Here is a 13,021-nt window from a genome sequence, read left to right as displayed (position 1 = left end):
GCAAAGTATTGCACAAATGCATTGAAATGAACCTATCTCTCAGTCCAGAAAAATGTGAATTCTTAATGACTAAAGGGACCGTGCTAGGTCATTCAATATCTCAGCAAGCACTGCAGGTGGACCCAAACAAAATAGCAATCATCAAAAGGTTCCCACCTTCTAAAAAACAAAGGAATGTTAGGAGTTTCTTGGGGTTAGCTGGATACTACCGAAGGTTCATAAAGGACTTCAGAAAGTTGGCCTCTCCTTTATTTGGGTTGTTGGCCAAAGATTTTGAGTTTATATGGTCAAAAAGTTGTAAAGAGGCCTTAGTCACTTTAAAGGGTAAGTTAACCACTACACCAATTCTTCAAGGCCCAAACTAGGCCCTCCCTTTTCATATTCATGCTAATGCCTCACACAAAGCCATAGGAGCAGCCTTAGGTAAGTACAGGAGAAATTGCCCTATGCCATCTATTTTATCAGTAAGAACCTGTCAAAGGCTGAGCTAAATTATACTATGACCGAAAAGGAACTCTTGGCTATTGTGCATTCATTAAACAAATTTAGGCATTACATTACAGGCTACCAAACATTCGTGCATACTGACTGTTATCACTCCAGGAAACTCTCTTAGGTTGTAGCTCGGAGATTCCTGGTAACATATAATCTTCAATATTGTTCTCTAAACTACTAGAATAAATAATGGTTTGGGTCAAGCCAGATAACTGCTTTGACTCTGTTATTACTCAAGACATGCATGAACACCCTCAGCCTACAAGGATTTAGACCACCAATGCTCGATAGTTTGTAGACTAGGTGAATGAATGGAGAATACTAACCATACTAGTAGATGCATACATAAACGTATGATGGCCAGCTACAAAAAGTAAATGAAACTTGCAAATCTAATACATCAATGCAGAGATAAGATGATAGTTATTTGGCATTAGACACAAAAGAAACTTGAACGGCCTGTTCAAGTGCAAGCTTAGAACAGAACAGAAATTGGGATATTGAACATATGACAGCAAAAGAAGCTTGTATTATTGATGAATGAAGATGAGAAGCTTGAGTAGAAAAGCCTCTATAGTCTCCAGAAGTTGAACCCTGATTACATCTTACTTTTAGCTATTTATAGCTCTTTATAATGCTCTCAATATTTTTAGGGCTTGAGGTGTCTTAATCTATTTCTACTGTTTTTAACTGCCTGATTGCATACAAGGACACAATTCTCCTTCCATCACGAAAATGGTAATTAATTATGGTACAACGCTGCCTTGTTAGGTGGCTGGCTTGATTGTGCCAGTGAGGTTCCATGACTGTTTAATTCTATTTGCCTATATCATGTTGCATCCTTCCTCTTTCGGCCGTGCTTTTGGTTAATTCAGTTCAATGGCCTGACTGTTACAATACTAACAGAGTCAACCACCTTCCTCCTCAGGTAACTGATAGGAAGTGGAGTACGAGGTGCATGGATGGTGGAGGATAGGTAGGTAGCTGTTGGATGAATTGCATTGGACATGCAGAGTAATGGCAGGGTGGCGAAGGACAAGCAAGAGCAGTCATGAACGAGGGCCGCTGGATCGGAAGGAATGGACAGAAGAGATCGATTGCATGAGGCTTGCAGCTATGGTAGGAGTGGATTAAGTCTAAGTCGTTAGATCTCGGGTGGACAGATCTAATGGTAGTCAGGTAGAAGAAGTTCTCGACAAATAATGGTTGGGCGTGATTTCCTAAAGCGGGAGGGGTTTCCATCGGATGAGCATCGGACGATCAGTGGTAAGTGTCAGAGCCCGCCCGATTCCACTTAGCGGATGACACGTAGCAGTGGAGGAGAGAGAAAAATGCCTTTATCAGGTGGGCATTCCTCTCGCTAGTTGCCCGCGTGATATGAGGGAGAGTTGTTAGATCTAGTGGGATTTATCTAACAACGGAGATCGATCGAGCATGTTTCGTCGATCGGGTGAAACGCAGGCCATCGGATCGGTGGGGGAAAGATCGACGACGAAGTGTTAAATTGGCAACTAGGGCCAAACTCCATGTGGGTCGGCTTATTTATGGCAGCTGATATTTTTATTGGATCCCTCTCGTCGAGAGGTGTAGGATTGATCCAAAGATCATCCGATTCCGATAAGTATTTATGGAGATATGAATTTATTTTGTTTATGTAATTATTATCAAGCCGACCAGCTCTTATCTAGGCTCTAGAAGCCCAACCGACGTGTTTATTCATCATACTTGTTTTAGTATAAATAGATGAGGATTTGATATCATTTACACACATCTCTTGTGATCTCTCTCCACGTGTTTGGGTTTTGTGCACAGAGAGATCTAAAGGAGAATACGTTTCTCTACCGGAAAGAATATCCGCTGGTAGCAGAAAATGTGAAATGACAGTAAGGCTATCAGAGGCTGCTGTCAGCCAGCAGAACAATCGTCACAACTGAAAAATATCCATTTTTCTTGCCAGCAAGATCGATTGTTGGTAATACAGTCCGGCTTACCGTCCAGATTGGCGACGATCCCGGGGTTTTCACACATACATATTTAAAGCCTTTTTACATTGAGCCTTCCCGTCATCAGTGGCCAAGGGTTTGGTATTTATCCCGGAGCTTTCTTTTGGCCAAGGAAATCCAAAGTTCCCTCAGATCTCCTTAGCAGGTCCAGGGTTCGATCCGAGGAGATGGCTGAAATAACGAGCCCCCTGGACGAGCAGAGTTTGAAGAAAACCTTGAGCATGGAAATTGATGGAACATACACGCAGAGCGTGGCAACGCCAGAGGACTGGAGAAATGCGTTAAAGACGGTTGTTCCAGCAGCGGTGGTGCTTCGAACCACTGCCACTCGCGCATTCGATACGGAGTCTGCTGGTGCTAGCTATGCTACGGGTTTCATTGTCGATAAAGACCGGGGGGTCATTCTCACTAACCGCCATGTCATCAAGCCTGGTGGATACGCTGGGCATAAATATGTACAGAAAGCATGATCATTGTCTCTTGGCGAGATCTCTGGAACCCTACAGGAGCAAGAACAATCTCGGCAACTCAGAGCCTCGAGTCATAGCGCTATTCCTCGACGAGTATAACAGGATCCACGCAATTATGATCTCGGTGCTCCGTCCCTATGTTACTTTGTTTCAAGGTCAACAATCTCAGTCACGTTATATTGCAGTTGTAACATGTTCTCGTCATAATTGTGATGACATCGCAAATCCTACAGGAGTACGGAGAGTACCGTAACACAGTCTCGACATAACCACAATTGACCTCGGTGCAATGAGATATTAGTTACAGTCTCAGTTAAAGATCAGATGCTGCCCTAATTTCTTATCAAAGGATATCAATGATTATCACAGTCTTAGATTGATGAGAAGGAATAGTATCACAACCTCTGCATACTTCCTAAACTCTGCCACAGTCTCAGCATACTAATGGTGAAGAAGATCCACGTGATATCTTTGTATTAGTCTTGGCAATAAATGATGATCTCTGAGGTGCTGCAAGGATGATGATCCCAATAGCATGATGATGGGCATGTTGATAAGGAAGCAACAGTGAGGGTCTCAATGATGATGAAATAATGGTGCAGCAATAAGGACAACCTCAGTCTCAGCGCTGGAAGTCTGGGCATAATTACATTCATAGCAAGGTCAAGATCTCAATGAAGCTGTGATGAATGATGATGAAAAATGCGACACTGTGGGCGAAGTAATCATGAGCAGCATGATGAAGATCATGGGTAGCACAGTGATGTATGAGAGCATGAGCAGCATGATGATCATGGGCAGCATGATGGTACTACACAGTAAGGTGTAGCAAATGGACGAGATGCAGCACGATGATAGGTGAAGGAGTCACCTTGAGAATCAGTTGAAGCAGAATGTCTTCAACTGATTTCATCATGATATGAAATGATCTATGCTAGATCTAGATAAGTCAAAGTATTGACTTCTATTGTAAATGTACTCTCTCTCTCTCTCCTTCTCTGCTGAACTTTGAAGATAAAAGAAGATTTGATCAAAGGGTTTCCCCACACATTGTGGGGTTTGTCCCTGGCTCGCGCCATATCTTGTGTCCTCTTGCATTGGCTTGTCTTCTGCGTTCTATATTTATGTTCTATCTGCAGTTTATCATAATGCTGATGTGATTGCTAACTGTGAAAATTTAAATAAATTGCTCTAGCATAGAACATACCTAATCTTAACATGGTATCAGAGCTGAGGTGAAGACAATGCCCAAGCAAGAGTGAAAGAGCAATCACCGAAGTCAGTTGGGACAAGACAGAAGGATCAATGGGTCCCTCATAATTTACCGAGGGTGAATTCAAAGCAAAGAATGTTATCAGAATGGCGTAGTGGAAGATTTTGATGGTCCATCTTAAGATCACTTCATTGGGAAGTTCGGATCTAAGGGTGGAAGGAAAGGCAGATGCCTTGTTGAAATAAGTTCAGCTGTTATGCGAAGGAGTGTCCAAATGGCAGAGACACATCTCTTGATGAAGATAACAATCATCCCTGGGACATCTTCAATGATCAAAAGAATGACTGGTAATGCAGGTCATCAAGGAAATGGTCGACTCTTCCACGAAAGCAAGGAACCCCTTTTATGTATCTGATCGAACCTGATGTCCATCTCGGAAATGGAAGTCAAAGGTTGCAGGGTGGCACTTATCGATGGAAAGGTACGTGTTTGAAAATAGATTTTTTAAAGATGTTTTTGAGTTCAGGGTTGTATCAAGTTGCAGGAAGTCCACTGGGGACCATGTCCATTGACTCAGCACCGGAGGTCTGTGAGTCAGATGGTGACTAGGATGCCTGAATTCAAAAAGAAGCATGAAGGTACATGTCTGAAATGTACCGAAGGAAAATATAATAAGGGGACCATTCCCCTCATGCAACAGGTTCACAAGTTTGGAACAACCCGAGGAGTTTGAGAATCATGATCAAGGAATCTCATGTATACAGGTGGAAGAAAGCCCTCTATGGCTTGAAGAAAAACACCTCGGGCATAGTATGAGAGGATTGATAGCTGTCTAATGCAGCTGAGATTCACTAGGAGTGAAACCGATCCAAAGCATTACTCGAAGGTTGTGGATGATAAACCTCTCGTACCGGCACCTATGTCTGACAGGTGCAGACCCTCTCATTTATAGGAGACAGAGGGAGTTGGATTCTGAATGTGGGAAGATAAGATGCAAGCTTGTGACTGCCTCGAGAATCTTAACTTTCAGAAGTTATATGGTAATGATGTCGGACCAGATTTGGGAGATGCCTCTGAGTTTCATAAACTCATTCGCGTTGATGTTCTTGGAGAACCTCCGTCCGGACATCTGTGTTGCAGTTAGCATGGTGAGCTCATATTTGGTTGAGCCTCACTAGATTGGTGCCAAGAATCTTCAGGGCACAATCTCTCATGAATTGAGATACTGCCGGAAATATGAAACCACATGATTATTCGAATGATGAGTGGGCAGGCAGTATGGAGGATCACTAGAGCACTTCTCAGTGTTGTTTCTCTTTGGAATCTGCCTCGATATCCTGGATGAGCAGGAAGCAGAAGTCGGTGACTCTGAGCACCACCAAGGCAGAATACATTGCTGATAGTATGGCCTTCTGTGAGGTAGTCTGGTTGCTAAAGCTCTTCAGTGAGCTGTTTGTACACATGATGAATACCACTGTGATTCTCTATGGCAACTAGAGGTGGGATTCGATTATTGAGGAATCTCGTATTTGACAATTGCTCCAGCAGATAGACATCAATTACTGCCTTATCTGGGATATGGTAAGTCGATATGATGTACAGGACAGAGCCCTGAGGAAAGATCAAATTTGTGATTTTCCCGAACGACTTGGAGTCGTCGAGAGACCTTTGTAAAAGGGTCCTGCATGCTGCATACATTGAGCTCTAGGAGCTTTGGGGGGCTTGCAGTTCTATTGGAGCAACATACGACCACAGGGTGACACACCCTCCCCTGGTAGTGCGCACTGAAACAAGATGATTCGCTCTCTTGTGGGACAAGATGATTCGCTCTCTTGTGGGACAAGATGATTCGCTCTCTTGTGTAGCAGGATGATTAGTTCTCTTGTGAGGCCTGGATTGATGTGTTCTCCATGGCGATTGTAGCAGGATTGATGTGTTCTCCTGTGAGGCCTGGATTGATGTGTTCTCCATGGCAGCCTGGATTGATGTGTTCTCCATGGCGATTATAGCAGGATTGATGTGTTCTCCTGTGAGGACAGGATTGATTAAGTTCTCCTGTCGAGGCTTCCTACCCATGCAGTCTGGGACTCATGGGAAGTACCTCTCATCTGATCAATGAGCAGGGAAATGAAGTTAGGGACCATAGTAATACCGATGGACGCATCATTGTATCTACCGTACTCCCTACGCTAGGATGTCCTCCATTGATCTGGGATCAATGATACTGGTTTGGGACTAGTGGTAGGAGTTGTACATACTATGACGCTGACTTCGGGTCGGCTGAGACTGGTCTGGGACTAGTGGTACATACTCCGAGACTGACTTCGTGTCAGTGCAATACTGGTCTGGGACCAGTTAGAGTCGTACATACTATGACGCTGAATTTGGGTCGGTTGAGACTGGTCTGGGACCAGTGGTACGCACTCTGAGACTAACTTTGGGTTAGTGGAGAATGATATGACTCATTCTCGATCAATTCTTCTTCTTCATAGTTTAGCAGAGCAGAGCTAGCAGAACCAGCAGAGCTGAGCTGAGCAGAGCTAGCAGAGCCAGCAGAGCTGAGCAGAGCAGAGCTAGCAGAGCCAGTAGAGTAGAGCAGAGCCAGCAGAGCTGAGCAGAGTTGGGCAGAACAGTGCAGGGCACTGATGGCAGAGATAGTATAGTCGGACTTATGGATCAATGGATGGAGTTCTCCATAGTTGAGAGGGAGTGTTAAATTGGAAACTAGGGCCAAACTCCATGTGGGTCAGCTTATTTATGGCAGCTGATATTTTTATTGGATCCCTCTCGTCGAGAGGTGTAGGATTGATCCAAAGATCATCCGATTCCGATAAGTATTTATGGAGATATGAATTTATTTTGTTTATGTAATTATTATCAAGCCGGCCAGCTCTTATGTAGGCTCTAGAAGCCCAACCGACGTGTCTATTCATCATCCTCGTTTTAGTATAAATAGATGAGGATTTGATATCATTTACACACATCTCTTGTGATCTCTCTCCACGTGTTTGGGTTTTGTGGACAGAGAGATCTAAAGGAGAATATGTTTCTCTGCCGGAAAGAATATCCGCTGGTAGCAGAAAATGTGAAATGACAGTAAGGCTATCAGAGGCTGCTGTCAGCCGGCAGAACGATCGTCACAACTGAAAAATACCCATTTTTCTTGCCGGCGAGATCGATTGTTGGTAATACAGTCCGGCTTACCGTCCAGATTGGCGACGATCCCGGGGTTTTCACACATACATATTTAAAGCCTTTTTACACTGAGCCTTCCCGTCATCAGCGGCCAAGGGTTTGGTATTTATCCCGGAGCTTTCTTTTGGCCGAGGAAATCCAAAGTTCCCTCAGATCTCCTTAGTAGGTCCAGGGTTCGATCCGAGGAGATGGCTGAAATAGCGAGCCCCCTGGACGAGCAGAGTTTGAAGAAAACCTTGAGCATGGAAATTGATGGAACATACACGCAGAGCATGGCAACGCTAGAGGACTGGAGAAATGCATTAAAGACGGTTGTTCCGGCAGTGGTGGTGCTTCGAACCACTGCCACTCACGCATTCGATACGGAGTCTGCTGGTGCCAGCTATGCTACAGGTTTCATTGTCGATAAAGACCGGGGGATCATTCTCACTAACCGCCATGTCATCAAGCCTGGTGGATACGCTGGGCATAAATATGTACAGAAAGCATGATCATTGTCTCTTGGCGAGATCTCTGGAACCCTACAGGAGTAAGAACAATCTCGGCAACTCAGAGCTCGAGTCATAGCGCTATTCCTCGACGAGTATAAGAGGATCCACGCAATTATGATCTCGGTGCTCCGTCCCTATGTTACTTTGTTTCAAGGTCAACAATCTCAGTCACGTTATATTGCAGTTGTAACATGTTCTCGTCATAATTGTGATGACATCGCAAATCCTACAGGAGTATGGAGAGTACCGTAACACAGTCTCGACATAACCACAATTGACCTCGGTGCAATGAGATATTAGTTACAGTCTCAATTAAAGATCAGATGTTGCCCTAATTTCTTATCAAAGGATATCAATGATTATCACAGTCTCAAATTGATGAGAAGGAATAGTATCACAACCTCTGCATACTTCCTAAACTCTGCCATAGTCTCAGCATACTAATGGTGAAGAAGATCCACGTGATATCTTTGTATTAGTCTTTGTATTAGTCTTGGAAATAAATGATGATCTCTGAGGTGCTGCAAGGATGATGATCCCAACAGCATGATGATGGGCATGTTGATAAGGAAGCAATAGTGAGGGTCTCAATGATGATGAAATAATGGTGCAACAATAAGGACAACCTCAGTCTCAGCGCTGGAAGTCTGGGCATAATTACATTCATAGCAAGGTCAAGATCTCAATGAAGCTGTGATGAATGATGATGAAAAATGTGACACTGTGGGCGAAGTAATCATGAGCAGCATGATGAAGATCATGGGCAGCACAGTGATGTATGAGAGCATGAGCAGCATGATGATCATGGGCAGCATGATGGTGCTACACAGTAAGGTGTAGCAAATGGACGAGATGCAACACGATGATAGGTGAAGGAGTCACCTTGAGAATCAGTTGAAGCAGAATGTCTTCAACTGATTTCATCATGATATGAAATGATCTATGCTAGATCTAGATAAGTCAAAGTATTGACTTCTGTTGTAAATGTACTCTCTCTCTCTCTCCTTCTCTGTTGAACTTTGAAGATAAAAGAAGATTTGATCAAAGGGTTTCCCCACACATTGTGGGGTTTGTCCCTGGCTCGCACCATATCTTGTGTCCTCTTGCATTTGCTTGTCTTCTGCATTCTATATTTATGTTCTATCTGCAGTTTATCATAATGCTGATGTGATTGCTAACTGTGAAAATTTAAATAAATTGCTCTAGCATAGAACATACCTAATCTTAACATGAAGGGAATACGGAGGTATGGGATGTCCTCGAGAAATGTGTGGAGGGCACGTATGGACAGAAAGGTAAGGTTTTTTTAGGGTTTTGGGTCAATTTATTTAAGGCTAAGGCGGAAGAGGGTTTGCTATGAAGTGAGGGTCAGGTTAAGATATGAGCGGAATAGAATGTAAGTGGAAGAGTGGGGAAAAGTGGAGTGATGGCCCATGTGGGGCCCCCTTCCTAGACAGCAAGGCAGACCATCTTCTTCCTTTAGTCTTCAAACTAGTAGCACTACACCTCAGAGCTAACACTGGCACCTTCTGGGGATGAAAGCCTCCTTGTGAGGTTTCAAGAACTGTAGACCACTACCTTTCCAGTAAAACCAAGATTGAATCTTCCTCCTAGTGTTCCATTGGGCATGGAGTCAATTTTGCATAAAAGTAAAAACTGAGACAAAAACATTTTTACAATGCTAAGGCCTTTAAAACCTTAACCGAAATAAATCTTGAGAAAATTCCCATTGATTGGGCCATCAAAAACACTTTTCCCTTCCAGATTGTGAAGGGCGAAGGTGTTGTTTGTGTGAGCCTGAGTAATGACAGAAGGTCCTATCCACAAGGCGTTGAATTTTCCATGATTACCCTTCTTTTCCTTGAAGGCATCCCACTTGAGGACCCAGTCGCCAACCTGAAAATTGTCCATCTTTGCCTTTTTTTCAAAGACTTCCTTGATCTTCTTTTGATGCATTGCTGACTTCTCAATCAGTTGTTCCCTGATCTACTGGACTTCAACCAAGTCACTCATCCTCCTTGCCATGTCATCTCCTTCATCCAACTCCTCTTGCAAGAACTTGGCCACAGGGAGGGTCAATTGGATAGGAAATACAACCTCAGTACCATACACTAGCTTGAAAGGAGAACTGCCAATGGAATTCTTGGTGATAACTTTGTCAGCCCACAGTGCAAACTTTAGCTTGGAATCCTAGCTCCTTTTGTTGTCTTCCAGCAGTTTTTTTATTATTCTTACCAGGCTCTTATTTGATGATTCTACTAAGCCATTTCCTTGACGATAGTATGAGGTAGAATGTACCAATTGAATGCCCATTGATTTACACATGTCCACCAATTCCTTCACTCTAAAAGTTGTTGCACTATCAGTGATCACTTGGTTGGGCAGCCAAATCTAGTGATAATATTCTCGGTTAGGAACTTCATGACAACTTGGTGATCAGCCTTCTTAGTAGGTACAGCTTCAATCCATTTATTAAAATAATCAGTGGCTACTAAAATCCACCTGTTCTGGCCACTGGAATGTGGATTAATTTACCCTATGAAGTCTAAACCCCATTGCTGGAAGGGACCATTGGTGTGTATTGGCTTCAAAGGTAGCAATTTCAGCTGTTGTCTTCCTGTAAACCTCTGGCATTTGTCACAAGATTTCACAAAAGAAAACACATTAGAGAAAAGATCAGGCCAATAATACCCAACCCTTAGGATCTTGTGGGCCATGGTTTTCCAATAATGATGCCCTCCATAGATGCCAGAATGAAACTGGTGCATAACTTCCACAGATTTTTCTTTGTCTAGACATCTCAAGAGGATTCCAGATTGGTCCCTCCAATAAATCAAGTTCTTACTAATACAAAACTTAGCTAATTTGAGCTTAATATTCCTAGACTGACTTGAGCTAATCCCTGGAGGGACTTCTAGCTTTAACAAGAAATGAACTACACTAGAATACCACTCACAAGTGGCCAAATTCTCAGCCAAAGTCTGGTTTTGTTCATGTTTTCCTATTGCTTCCTCTATTTGTTCTACATATGAATTCAAGCTCATTCAATTTATGTCCAGCAGACTGGAATTTTCCTTGGCCATAAGCTTGGAAAAGCCTTGGCCTTTGACAAGCTTGGTGGGCTTCACCTCTATGTCGAATTCTACGAGTATTGCAATCCATTTGGCTCTTCTTCCATCGACATCTGGCTGGGTTAGGACATCTTTTATTGAAGCTGAAGGCACATAGGCAACCACCTTGGAGTGCAGAATGTAATTTTGAAATGCCTTTAATGACTTTACAAGAGCATATGCCTGTTTTTCAATAAGCTCATACCTTAATTCAACATCTCTCAATGTTTTTCTAAAGAAGGCCATTGGGTGCTCTACATCTTCACCATTTTTCTGCAACAAGACTGCTGCAAGTGTATCATAAGAGGCAAAAGAGAAGATATAAAACTCCTTGGTGTAGTCTGGGCTGATTAAAGTGGGAGCTTCCATGATAGCGCTTTTGATGGCTTCGAGGGATCTTCTTGCAGCCTCTGTCCATTTTATCTCTAATCCCTTCTTTAGCATGGAAGTGATGTGCTTCACTAGCTCTGAAAAGTTTGGAATGAACCTTCTGACAAAGTTAATCTTACCCAAGAAGGACTGAATGTCCCTTTTTGACCTTGAGATGGACAATGTTTGTATTGCTTGGACTCTTTCTGGATCGATTTTGACACCTGCAGCAGAGACAATATGCCCTAAAAGCTTGCCTTATTCAAGAGAAAAATGTGACTTCTTTGGATTTACTGAAATTCCAAACCTTCTACATTTTAGGAACACCTTCCTCAATTGTTGTAAATGATCCTTGTGACTGTTGGAGAAAACTGTTATGTCATCAAGATAGAAAAGGACAAACTTGTCCTTCTCACCCCAAAAGGCTATGTCTGTGGCCCTCTGAAAAGTAGCCCCAACATTCATCAGTCCAAAAGGCATCTTGGAATACATGAAAGTGCCCCAAGGAGTAGTGAATGCGGTGTTTTCTTGGTCTTCTAGGTGTACGACAATCTGATCATAGCCTGAAAATCCATCCAAGAAAGACATGACTCTAGCCCCTGAAACTTTTTGTAGCAAATGTTCCATCTTAAGCAGGGGGTAGTTGTCTTTTTTAAAGCACTTGTTCAGATTCCTGAAATCAACACAAAGCTCAATTTCTCCATTCTTCTTCCTCACTATCACAAGATTAGCTATCCACTTCGAGTACCTTAGGGGTACTATGATTTTAGCATTTAGCAACTTATTGATCTCCTTTTCAATCAAAGGTAACAAGAGAGGGTTAATCACCTCAATTTCTACTTGAAGGGGATGGTGTTCTTCTCAGTGGAATCTTATGATGAATAATGCTGGTCTCATAGGTTCTAAGGTCAATGTATTCCCAAGCGACGGCATCAACAAATTGTTTCATCAGGGTGCAATACTCAGAGCTTTAGACAGAGGACAAGTGAGTGGACAAATTGATATATTTTGGATGGGTTGGAATCCCTATATTATGTTCATGAACTACAGACTCACTTTCTTTTTTAGAAGTTTTATAAGGTACATCGCTATGGTCAAACAACCTTTCTAAGGGCACCAACCCTTTGGGTATATGATTACTAGGCAGCTGCACAATGCTATCCTGGCCAATTTTGTTTCTCAGCTTGGACTAGTTACATTCCTCAATAGCTTCATTCTCTTGGTCAATTTGAATTTTAGAGAATTCATCAATGACCTACAGAAACCTATTGACTTCATCGTCATCTTCAAAAACTTTCCAGTATTTGACATTCTCAGGCAAAGACGGTTTATATTTTACTTGGACTTCGTAAGTCAACTTAGGAGGCAAAGTAGGGATAAAAGTGCTAGCAGACACAGCAAGGGAATCAACAAGCTGATTCTTAGCTCTAGGTATGTATGAAATACTAAAGCTATTGAAAGAATCCTTGAGCTTCCATACCTCATCTTTGTATGCCTTCAGCCTGGGGTGCTTTGCTTGGAATGTCTTGTTCACCTGTTGAATAATCAGATCTACATTTCCAAATACTTTCAGATCTTTGATACCCATTTCTTTAGTAGAGTTGAATCCTAACATCAGGGCTTCGTACTCTACTATATTATTGGTGACCTGGAAAGTGAGCTTGAAGGACAAATG

This window comes from Pinus tabuliformis, chromosome 9, assembly GCF_031772625.1.
Source record: "Pinus tabuliformis cultivar Carrire ecotype Pingquan chromosome 9, CPIR1, whole genome shotgun sequence".
Classification (NCBI taxonomy): Eukaryota; Viridiplantae; Streptophyta; class Pinopsida; order Pinales; family Pinaceae; genus Pinus; species Pinus tabuliformis.
This window is presented reverse-complemented; position numbering follows the sequence as displayed.